Raw genomic sequence first — 11,117 nt, forward strand, 5'->3', positions numbered from 1 at the left:
ATGTGAAATGTCAGAATAATAGTAGAGAGAATGATTTATTTCTGCTTTTATTTCATTCATCACATTCCCAGTGGGTCAGAAGTTTACATACACTCAATTAGTATTTGGTAGCATTGCCTTTAAATTGTTTAACTTGGGTCAAACATTTCAGGGAGCCTTCCACAACCTTCCCACAATAAGTTGGGGGTATTTTGGCCCATTCCTCTTGACAGAGCTTGTGTAACTGAGTCAGGTTTGTAGGCCTCCTTGCTCACACACGCTTTTTCAGTTCTGCCCACAAATGTTCTATAGGATTGAGGTTAAGGCTTTGTGATGGCCACTCCAATACCTTGACTTTGTTGTCCTTAAGCCATTTTGCCACAACTTTGGAAGTATGCTTGGGGTCATTGTCCATTTGGAAGACCCATTTGGACCAAGCTTTAACTTCCTGGCTGATGTCTTGAGATGTTGTATCAATATATCCACATAATTTTCCATCCTCATGATGCCATCTATTTTGTGAAGTGCACCAGTTCCTCCTGCAGCAAAGCCCCACCACAACATCATGCTGCCACCCCTGTGCTTCACGGTTGGGATGGTGTTCTTCAGCTTGCAAGCCTCCCCCTTTTTCCTCCAAACATAACAATGGTCATTATGGCCAAACAGTTCTATTTTTGTTTCATCAGACAAGACAACTTTTCTCCAAGAAGTACAATCTTTGTCCCTGTGTGCAGTTGAAAACTGTAATCTGTCTTTTGTTATGCCGATTTTGGAGCAGTGGCTTCTTCCTTACTGAGCGGCCTTTCAGGTTATGTTGATACAGGACTCATTTTACTGTGGATATAGATACTTTTGTACCTGTTTCCTCCAGCATCACAAGGTCCTTTGCTGTTGTTCTGGGATTGATTTGCACTTTTCACACCAAAGTACATTCATCTCTAGGAGACAGAATGCATCTCCTTCCTGAGCGGTATGACGCCTGCGTGGTCCCATGGTGTGTATACTTGAGTACTATCGTTTGTAAAAATGAACGTGGTACCTTCAGGCATTTGGAAATTGCTCCCAAAGATGAACCAGACTTGTGGAGTTCTACATTTTTTCTGAGGTCTTGGCTGATTTCTTTTGATTTCCCCATGATGTCAAGCAAATAGGCACTGAGTTTGAAGGTAGGCCTTGAAATACATCCACAGGTACACCTCCAATTGACTCAAATTATGTCGATTAGCCTATCAGAAGCTTCTAAAGCCATGACATCATTTTCTGGAATTGTCCAAGCTGTTTAAAGGCACAGTCAACTTAGTGTATGTAAACTTCTGACCCACTGGAATTGTGATACAGTGAATTATAAGTGAAAAATCTGTCTGTAAACAATTGTTGGACAAATTTGTGTCATGCACAAAGTAGATGTCGTAACTGACTTGCCAAAACTATAGTTTGTTAACAAGAAATGTGTGGAGTTGTTGAAAAACAAGTTTTAATGACTCCAACCTAAGTGTATGTAAACTTCCGACTTCAAATGTATAAATATATGAAAACATGAAAACACACATTCTCTCCTCTCACATATCTAGGCCTACAGCTGGAGAGTGCAGTTAAAAAAGGTTATCATTCAAATCAAATTTTATTGTTCACATTCACATGGTTAGCAGATGTTAATGTGAGTGTAGTGAAATGCTTATGCTTCAAGTTCAAACAGTCAGCAATATCTAACATGTAATCTAACAATTTCACAACTACCTAATACATACATCTAAGTAAAGGAATGGATGAGCAATTATTTCTACTCATTGTTATTTGTACCAAAAACAGTTGTTTTACAAATTTTCTGTTTCCACACCACATGAGGGGAGCAAGATTTTTCATTTCCCCCTGAGGGGTTGTAAACCACATTTTCTCATATCTTCTGTGTGTGGGTACAACAACAGCGCTAGACTACATCCTCTATTTCCTGTAATGCTTCCTGTAACCTCTATTTCCATTATTACGATCATTAATAACTGACACAATTCTATAATGAATACATATTAGAATTATAATACATAGTAGTGACCAATAGTTACTGTATTGTGATTGTTTAGTGTTTTATTTACTCAACAAGTAGTGCCCCAAGGTGGGGTTGAACCATGTCTCAAAAGCAGCAGATACTTATGCCCATCCTCCATCCCTGTCCACAACACTAAAACTTGCTTGAAGGTAACATCGCTCACTGCTGCCCCTAGTGGCCGGTTTCCACGTCATTAGATGTGGATGGACGTTGAATACTGACTTGTATCACGGGTGACCTGCCTGCTTATTCAGAGCAACATTCAGCTGGTGTGTGGGAGGGGGTGTCATGCAACTTGTGAACAGCTCACCAGCTAAAACATACAACAGGAAATAGAGGTTGTAGTCTAGTCCTGTTGCTGTACATACACACAGAAGATATGAGAATGTGGTTTACAACCCCTCAGGGGGAAATTAAAAACCTTCCTCTCCCCTCATGTGATTTGGAAACAGAAAATATGTAAAACAACAACAGTTATTGGTACAAATAACAATGAGTAGAAATAAAAACTCAGTCATTGCTACTGATTTAACTGATGATCCTGGATGGAATGTTGTTTTTCTATACATCTACAAGCTTATTCACTAGAAGCCCATCATACTAATTCCAGTGACAATCAATGAATCCACAACGTGTCTGTGATTTGAAATAATCATAGCACAGCCTTCCTCGCGTCTCCCTCCCAATTTACCACTGCACAAAAAGCCTTGTTCTGCTCACACCTCAGTCTTTACATGAGAAGAGCTGAGAAGGCTAGCCACAGATCTACACACACACGCGCTCAGACAGACTCAAGCACACACACGCACGCGCACACACACACTTTGCATATCTCCACTTCAGAGATTGAGAGGCAGCGTGGAAGAATGACCGTCAGCTCGGACCACGTTCTGCATGGACACCAACACACAAGGGACCTTGAGTTCCTCTCTACTGAGCAGAAAGCATGAGATTGATAACAAAAACACATCCTTTCAGGGCCTAACAGAGGCTGCAGAGCATGAAAGAGAGGACACGATAGTGTCAGCCAGTAAAATACGTCTATCTGATGATGATGCTCTATCTGGGCAATTTAGAAATGCGGGAGGGAGAGACATACGACTCAAGCATAGAATACTGTGTGAAGGTCATAGGGAGAGAGGGGAACACATGCTGAGACAGTGTTAACTGAGAGAGGCAGACAAGACCACTAAAGAAGATAGGTGCAAGGACAATGAGAGAGAGAGAGAGAGAGAGAGAGAGAGAGAGAGAGAGAGAGAGAGAGAGAGAGAGAGAGTGACATGGTCATCATGAGACACCTATCCATCTACTCTTCTCTGTCCCTGGCTGTGGTGCTGATCCTGCTGGGCTGTATGCTGGAGACCCAGGCTGGGGTGGTGGAGGACTTTAACCACATGGAGCGCTGTAAGGACTCCCTGTACTTGGGAACCCCACTGCAGGGCAACCTCCTCAGTAACTCCCTGAAAAAGATCTGCCAGCGCTACGAGGACAAGCCGCGCTTCGTCACCCTCTGCAACCTCCACAAACACACCCAAATCTACTCGGCCTATACCTTCAAGAAGTTCGACGGCGGGAAGAGGGTGGACTTTCCCTGGATGTTTGAGCCACAGGTGTGTGGCAAGTAAGTGTGTGTGTGTGTGTGTGTGTGTGTGTGTGTGTGTGTGTGTGTTGGATTTTGAATGAACATAGGCCAAGATGTTTGCATGCTCTAGATAGTGAGTTAGAAACCCTATGTCATTTCAAACATGTTCTCTCATGGATGCAGATGACTGATACCCATACACTAGTTGGTAAGGCTTGCTGAGCTGTGAGGACAATACTGCTGCTCTACGCAAAATGAGACACTGGAGATAAGCAGCTTCATAGGTTGCATGAATGGGTGTTCCAATAGGATATTGTTGTGATAGCCATTCATGTAGGAAGCAGGTGTTGTGCATATGCAAAATGATTTGACCCTCCCCTCATTTTCCATCTTCAACTCTTCATCAAAATCCCCTCCTTTTCTTCCTCTGTCTCGATCTCTCCCCACCTCCCTCTATCTATCTGGATCTGTCTCTACCCCCTCTCTCCCTCCATCCCTTCCTCTCTCTCCCTCCTTCCCTTCCACTCTCTCCCCCTCACTTCCTCTCTCACCCTCCTTCCCTTCCACTCTCTCTCCATCCCTTCCTCTTGCCCTCCTTCCCTTCCACTCTCTCTCCATCCCTTCCTGTCTCTCCCTCTCTAGTTGGCGTCAGAGAACGGCAGCAGCAACATGGAGCCGTTCCCCCAGTCCTCCCACATGCACATGAACTTCGAGGACAGCTGTGCAGGAAAACTATGCTGAAATGGCCCAGTACGAGAGAGGCCTCCTCAACCCTGACAAGCACCAGTCCGACCCCCTGGACATGGCCTTCACCTACACAATGACCAACGTGGTGCCCCAGGTACGTTGGTTCAGTCTGCACATTTTAAAGAAGGTTTGGTGTGTCTACCTTAAACCGTTTTAGTGCTGGAGAGGGTGGAAGATGAATATTAATCAGAAGACGTATGGGGAATATAAGTAATGTTCTTGCCGCAGATCCGCAAGTTCAAGATCGGGCCCTGGGCCGAGCACGAGGACCTCATCCGCAAACATCTCAACAACTACTGCCATGGCAAAGCCTTTGTGGTCACCAGGGTCACGACCTCCGGGAACATGATCCGCTGGGACAGTGTGGCCGTCCCCGAGTACATGTGGTTGGCGTACTGCTGCACCGACTACGACCAGAACGAGCCCTACATCGCACTGTACAAGTTCCTGGTGTTCGGGGCCTAAGGGCTGAACAACCGTGTCAACAACCACCTGGTGGAGGTTCCAGTGAAGAACCTGGAGAATTTACTCAGAGGAAGGATAGATGTGGACAAGAACTTTCAGATCATAAGAATTACTGTTGGAGAATTACTGTATTCACATGTGATACTCACCAGGCTTGTAGACGGTCATCTTTAAAAGGCCCAATGCAGCCATTTTTATATCAATATCTGGAATAGTGTTCCATTAAAATAGTAAAAAATAAACAAAAGTAGCTTTTTTATTGCAAAAACCTATTTCTCAAGCAATAATTTAGCTAGGACTGTCTGGGAGTGGTCTGAGTGGGGAGGGGAAAACGGAAAAGTAGCTGTTATTGGCTGAGAAATTTGGAACACACTCTCACTTTGTTATTGGTCTATTATACCTATTACATATATTGATCATGTCAGCAGGAAAGCTGAAACAACACCCATGCAAAACCTGCTGATTAGAAGGTCCTGTGTAGATTGTATTTTCAACAAGCAACTATCAGGAAATAACACTGAACCATTTTTTTTAACACTTTTAAAGTGTTAGTTTCATCAGCTGTTGTACAATACAATACAAAACACAGGGACTGCAATGGGCCTTTAAAGGTTTAGTTATTGCCTCACACTCTATGAAGAGTCTGCAACTGCAGTCATCCACAAGAGGGCAATAGCATCCTACTTATGAATTACTCCCTACTGCTGCACAGGACAATACAAGTAGGCTATATTTAACAGACATTTGCGAATATGTTTACAACAGTCATATAATGAAGCGATTATCCAATTAAGACCTTACAAGAATTATCTCTCTGTCAACGAGTTCACAACACAATGAGTCTTCATTTCCGGGCTGATCTGTCCTTCTCCCTTTCATTTCCTAGGAGTCTGAGGCAGACAAGTTATAGAATAAGCTGTCATCCAGTGACCCCACTTTTTCCACGACACCCACCCTGCACTGATGCCCTGTCCAGTGGAGGCCTCACCCTAACCTTAACCACACTGATAACCTTACGCCTAACCATAAACTTAAATTAAGACCAAAAAGCTCATTTTTCTTTTCTAGAATTTTTACAAAATAGGCCAAAAATATATAGAAAACGGCAAAATTGCACCTCAGTTCATCACTGAAATGGTTCCCCTTATCAGCAAAAGCTGATGATTGTGTTCCTATCTGGGCTTGCTTTAGCGGGAATAACATGCGTGTGCGCAATTTCACAAAGAGGACGCTTGTCTTGTCGTTGGAAAATGGGAAACCTTTAAAGGATTACAGATTCTCTATATTATTATATTATATATTAAGTTTCCTTCTTCTCTAACACCCTCCCCCTCATTTTGCATCAAGCGCACACCTGTAGCCTACATGATTGATTGACACCTGGCTGTCAGTGATGATCAGTCTGCATGTATGCGTTCTATTAATAACCTGTCGGTCTTACCGTTTTAATAGTCGAGTAGATCTGTTTTTCTTACTAAATTGGACATTGTTCTCAGATGATCTCCCTCAGTGCTTGACTTGGACTGAAATAGGTGCTGGTACTCATTTTGGGTGCTGGCACAGTTTATATTTAGGTGCAGGAGCTCCACAATAGTTTTGAGTTCATATTCTATAACAGGAACAGGAGCTCAAGTAGTAGAATGGTGAGCTCCTGCCCAAGTCAAGCACTGCCCATAGCCGTGGGAAGTATGTTGGGGGGGGGGGGGGGGGGGGGCTGGAATCAGCTATATCAGGACTATTAAAAGGCTCAGTGCAATACTTTTATTTTATTTTTCTTATATATATATTTATTAACATTTTATTTGTATTTGTGTCAGATTCTTCATGGGGTGCTGTAGCACCTTCAGCACCCCTACTTCCCGCGGCTATGGCACTGCCAACAATCTTATGTTTTACAATTTAAAAAGTGTTTTCTCCATTTCATTGTAAACATGGTAGCTAGGCCTACACACAGACACAGGCCCTTTTTTGTCAGTGACCATGAAATACTGCCAGCCAAAATAATATTGAGAAAGACCATTTACTCTGGACTCACTCCCATAGTACTGTAATCCTGAATATAGGACCATTTCAGATGTAGCCCAGAGACACCATGTTCTGAAAAAGGTGTGCAGGAATTCAGTGGATCGTCACCGTTGGATCGTCACCAAGACGAAAATGTGATGGTTAGAAAAGGATGCCTCTGCTTTCGAATAATTACCTCCACTGCAATTCCCACGTTTATTTATTCACATTTTACCTGTAGTTCGTCTTTATCCCAATGTTGTTCTGATTTTAGGGTACTTGGAGACACAATTGAGACAGGTTTTTGGCTTGAATGAGAAGCGGTGGATCAAACTGGCAGAGCTGGAGGCATCTCGAGATGACCGTTGGAATTAAAAAATCTGCAGTCATCATCGGCACGCGGGCACAAGGTAGGGAGAGTTACAGGATAATTACTTTAGGCCTGTTAATGGTTCTTCTCCTCACCCTTGCAGCTGAATGGATAATGGCTGATCTACTCCAACAAGCTGGTGTTATCTCCTGGAATGTTCCCCACCCTCAGTGGAAGCCTGATAGTCAGAGGGGTTCAAATGGTCTTACCTGTTGAGTGCCACCAGAGAGGAAGAGGCAAAATGACACAACTGTTACCCCTTCGGGTGGCAGGTAGCTTAGTGGTTAGAGCGTTGGACCAGTAACCAAAAGGTTGCTGTATTGAATCCCGAGCTGACAAGGTAAAAATCTGTCGTTCAGCTCCTGAACAAGGCAGTTTCAGTTCCCTGGTAAGCCGTCATTGTAAAAAATAATTTGTTCTTAACTGACTTGCCTAGTTAAATAAAATAAACTGGGACAAAAATGTATTCTCCAGCAGGTGGTGTTGTTTTGTTTCTTTCGCTCACCAAGCGAGGAGTTTTTGTATGGAGGTCAATGAGAGGAGTGTACTGATATAAGTAGGACACATGACATCTCGGCAACTTTCAGAAAAAACACTTTTTATTGGAGTTGTCTCGAGATGGCTATACATATTCATGATATGAGGCTAGTAGCATAGCATCTCTGTCCATTGAATACAAACGGTTGACATCAACGCCCCTCATCCAATATTCAAAAATGTATTAAAATAATGAGATGTATACATCAATCCAAAGAGAGGAATAGGCGGGAGCTTAAAGCCTAGGACCAATAGGCATGGAGAGGCAGCCTTTAGTTACTATGCCCCCAGCCTCTGGAATAGCCTGCCAGAGAACCAGAGGGCCGAAACTGTGGACATATTTAAAATGGATCTTAAAACACACCTTTTAAGCTTTGCTTTTCCTCAGGGTGCTTTTTAGTCATTCAGTTTTTATTATTCTTTAGTTTTGTATCTCCTTATGTTTGTTGTGTAGTAAATTTCAGTATTTATTTTCATTGTTTTAAATTAGTTTTTTCCCCCGTGATGCACATTGCATTGCATTCCATGTCTGAAATGTGCTGTATAAATAAAGCTTGATTTGATATGATAGTGGAGGTCATAGGTAGCCATGTTGGGGTCAATGGCTTCTCACTCTTTTTCTCCTACAAATCAAACAAGTTCAGAGATATAATATCCCTCCAACTGGGATCAAGCTGTAAAATAGTAGGTTAAATATAGCCTACATCAGGATGGGAATGCATGTGTTTTTTGTGATATGTACCATTTTCTCTAAATAGACCAAATATTATGTACCTACCCCCATCATGGCACTCACGACTGACCTCTTATAGTGGCACCAGAGATTATGTAATGACAAGGTACCTATGTCTCCACCCTAACATTGGGATTCATTGTCCACCGAGCAGAATGTCCGGCTTTGGGATAGTTAAAAGGCCAATGCCAGAGGGCCTGAGGGACCTACTGGGTATGTAACTTAAAAGCATGTCTGACATGTATTGGGGTGCACAATCATGGGTTGATTTAAAAACCAATAGAAAAATCTTCAAATTAATTCAAAACTTACAGGCAGCCAGTGCAGAGTCTTTAAAACCGGTGTAATGTGTGCTCGCCGTCTGGTCTTGGTCAGTACCCGTGCTGCAGCATTCTGTATGTTTTGCAGTTGACCAATGGCTTTCTTGACTAGACCAGACAGTCAATCACATTTATTTATAAAGCCCTTTTTACATCAGCAGATGTCACAAAAAGCTTATACAGAAACCCAGCCTAAAACCCCAAACAGCAACCAACGCAGAAGCACGGCAGCAAGGACAAACTCCTTAGAAAGGAAGGAACCTAGGAAGAAACCTAGAGAGGAACCAGGCTCTGAGAGGTGGCCAGTCCTCTTCCAGCTGTGCCGGGTGGAGATAAGATTACATGGCCATTAAGGCAAGATCGTTCTTCAAGATGTTCAAACGTTCATAGATGACCAGAAGGGTCAAATAATAATCACAGTGGCTGTAGAGAGTGCAACAGGCCAGCACCTCAGGAGTAAATGTCAGTTAGCTTTTCATAGCCGAGCATTCAGAGGTCGAGACAGCAGGTGCGGTCGAGAGAGAGAGACAAAAACAGCAGGTCCGGAACAAGGTGGCACGTCCAGTGAACAGGTCAGGGTTCCATAGGCAGAACAGTTTAAATTGGAGCAGCAGCACGACCAGATGGACTGGGGACAGCCAGGAGTCATCAGGCCATGTAGTCCTGAGGTATAGTCCTGAGGCATAGGGGGAAGGGGGCGGGACAGAGTAGGGGACAAAGCGGGGGACAGAGTTCTGAGCCAGTGGGACACTGAAGAATGCTCCACAGTCATCAATCAAGAAGACTGATAGTGAGTATAGGTCTAGCACATGTGAAATGCATGTGATAACAGAGGAAATATTCAGGCGGACCTAAATATTGACTGGCTTTCATCAAGCTGCCCAATCAAGAAAAAGCTTCAAACTGTAATCAGTACCTGCCACCTGGTGCAGGTTATCAGTCAACCTACCAGGGTGTTTACAAATAGCACTGGTGAAATCATCCACATGTATTGATCACATCTTTACTAATGCTGCAGAAATCTGCTTTAAGCAGATCATAATATAATAGCCATATCTAAGAAGTTCCAAAGGCTAGGCCTAATATAGTGTATAAAAGGTAATCAAATCAAATCAAAGTTTATTTGTCACGTGTAGAACTTACAGTGAAATGCTTACTTACAGGCTCTAACCAATAGTGCAAAAAAGGTATTAGGTGAACAATAGGTAAGTAAAGAAATAAAGACAACAGTAAAAAGACAGTGAAAAACAGTAGCGAGGCTATATACAGTAGCGAGGCTATAAAAGTAGCGAGGCTGCATACAGACACCGATTAGTCAGGCTGATTGAGGTAGTATGTACATGTAGATATGGTTAAAGTGACTATGCATATATGATGAACAGAGAGTAGCAGTAGCGTAAAAGAGGGGTGGGGGGGCACACAATGCAAATAGTCCGGGTAGCCATTTGATTACCTGTTCAGGAGTCTTATGGCTTGGGGGTAAAAACTGTTGAGAAGCCTTTTTGTCTTAGACTTGGCACTCCGGTACCGCTTGCCATGCGGTAGTAGAGAGAACAGTCTATGACTGGGGTGGCTGGGGTCTTTGACAATTTTTAGGGCCATCCTCTGACACCGCCTGGTGTAGCGGTCCTGGATGGCAGGCAGCTTAGCCCCAGTGATGTACTGGGCCGTACGCACCACCCTCTGAAGTGCCTTGCGGTCAGAGGCCGAGCAATTACCGTTCCAGGCAGTGATGCAATCAGTCAGGATGCTGTCGATGTTGCAGCTGTAGAACCTTTTGAGGATCTCAGGACCCAAGCCAAATCTTTTTAGTTTCCTGAGGAGGAATAGGCTTTGTCGTGCCCTCTTCACGACTGTCTTGGTGTGTTTGGATCATTCTAGTTTGTTGGTGATGTGGACACCAAGGAACTTGAAGCTCTCAACCTGCTCCACTATAGCCCCGTCGATGAGAATGGGTGCGTACTCGGTCTTCTTTTTCCTGTAGTCCACAATCATCTCCTTAGTCTTGGTTACGTTGAGGGATAGGTTGTTATTCTGGCACCACCCGGCCAGGTCTCTGACCTCCTCCCTATAGGCTGTCTCGTCATTGTCGGTGACTGTTGTGTCGTCTGCAAACTTAATGATGGTGTTGGAGTCGTGCCTTGCCATGCAGTCGTGGGTGAAAAGGGAGTACAGGAGGGGCCTGAGCATGCACCCCTGGGAGGCTCCAGTGTTGAGGATCAGCGTGGCAGATGTGTTGCTGGGGGCGGCCCGTCAGGAAGTCCAGGATCAAATCAAATCAAATGTATTTATATAGCCCTTCTTACATCAGCTGATATCTCAAAGTGCTGTACAGA

The 11,117-nt window shown here is 43.7% G+C and overlaps 1 pseudogene; it reads left to right on the forward strand.

Moving 5' to 3' along the window:
• Positions 1–3,312: 3,312 nt before the first annotated feature.
• Positions 3,313–4,817, forward strand: LOC115194955 (endonuclease domain-containing 1 protein-like; annotated as a pseudogene).
• The last annotated feature ends 6,300 nt before the right edge of the window (positions 4,818–11,117 follow it).

Source organism: Salmo trutta, chromosome 5, assembly GCF_901001165.1.
Source record: "Salmo trutta chromosome 5, fSalTru1.1, whole genome shotgun sequence".
NCBI lineage: Eukaryota > Metazoa > Chordata > Actinopteri > Salmoniformes > Salmonidae > Salmo > Salmo trutta.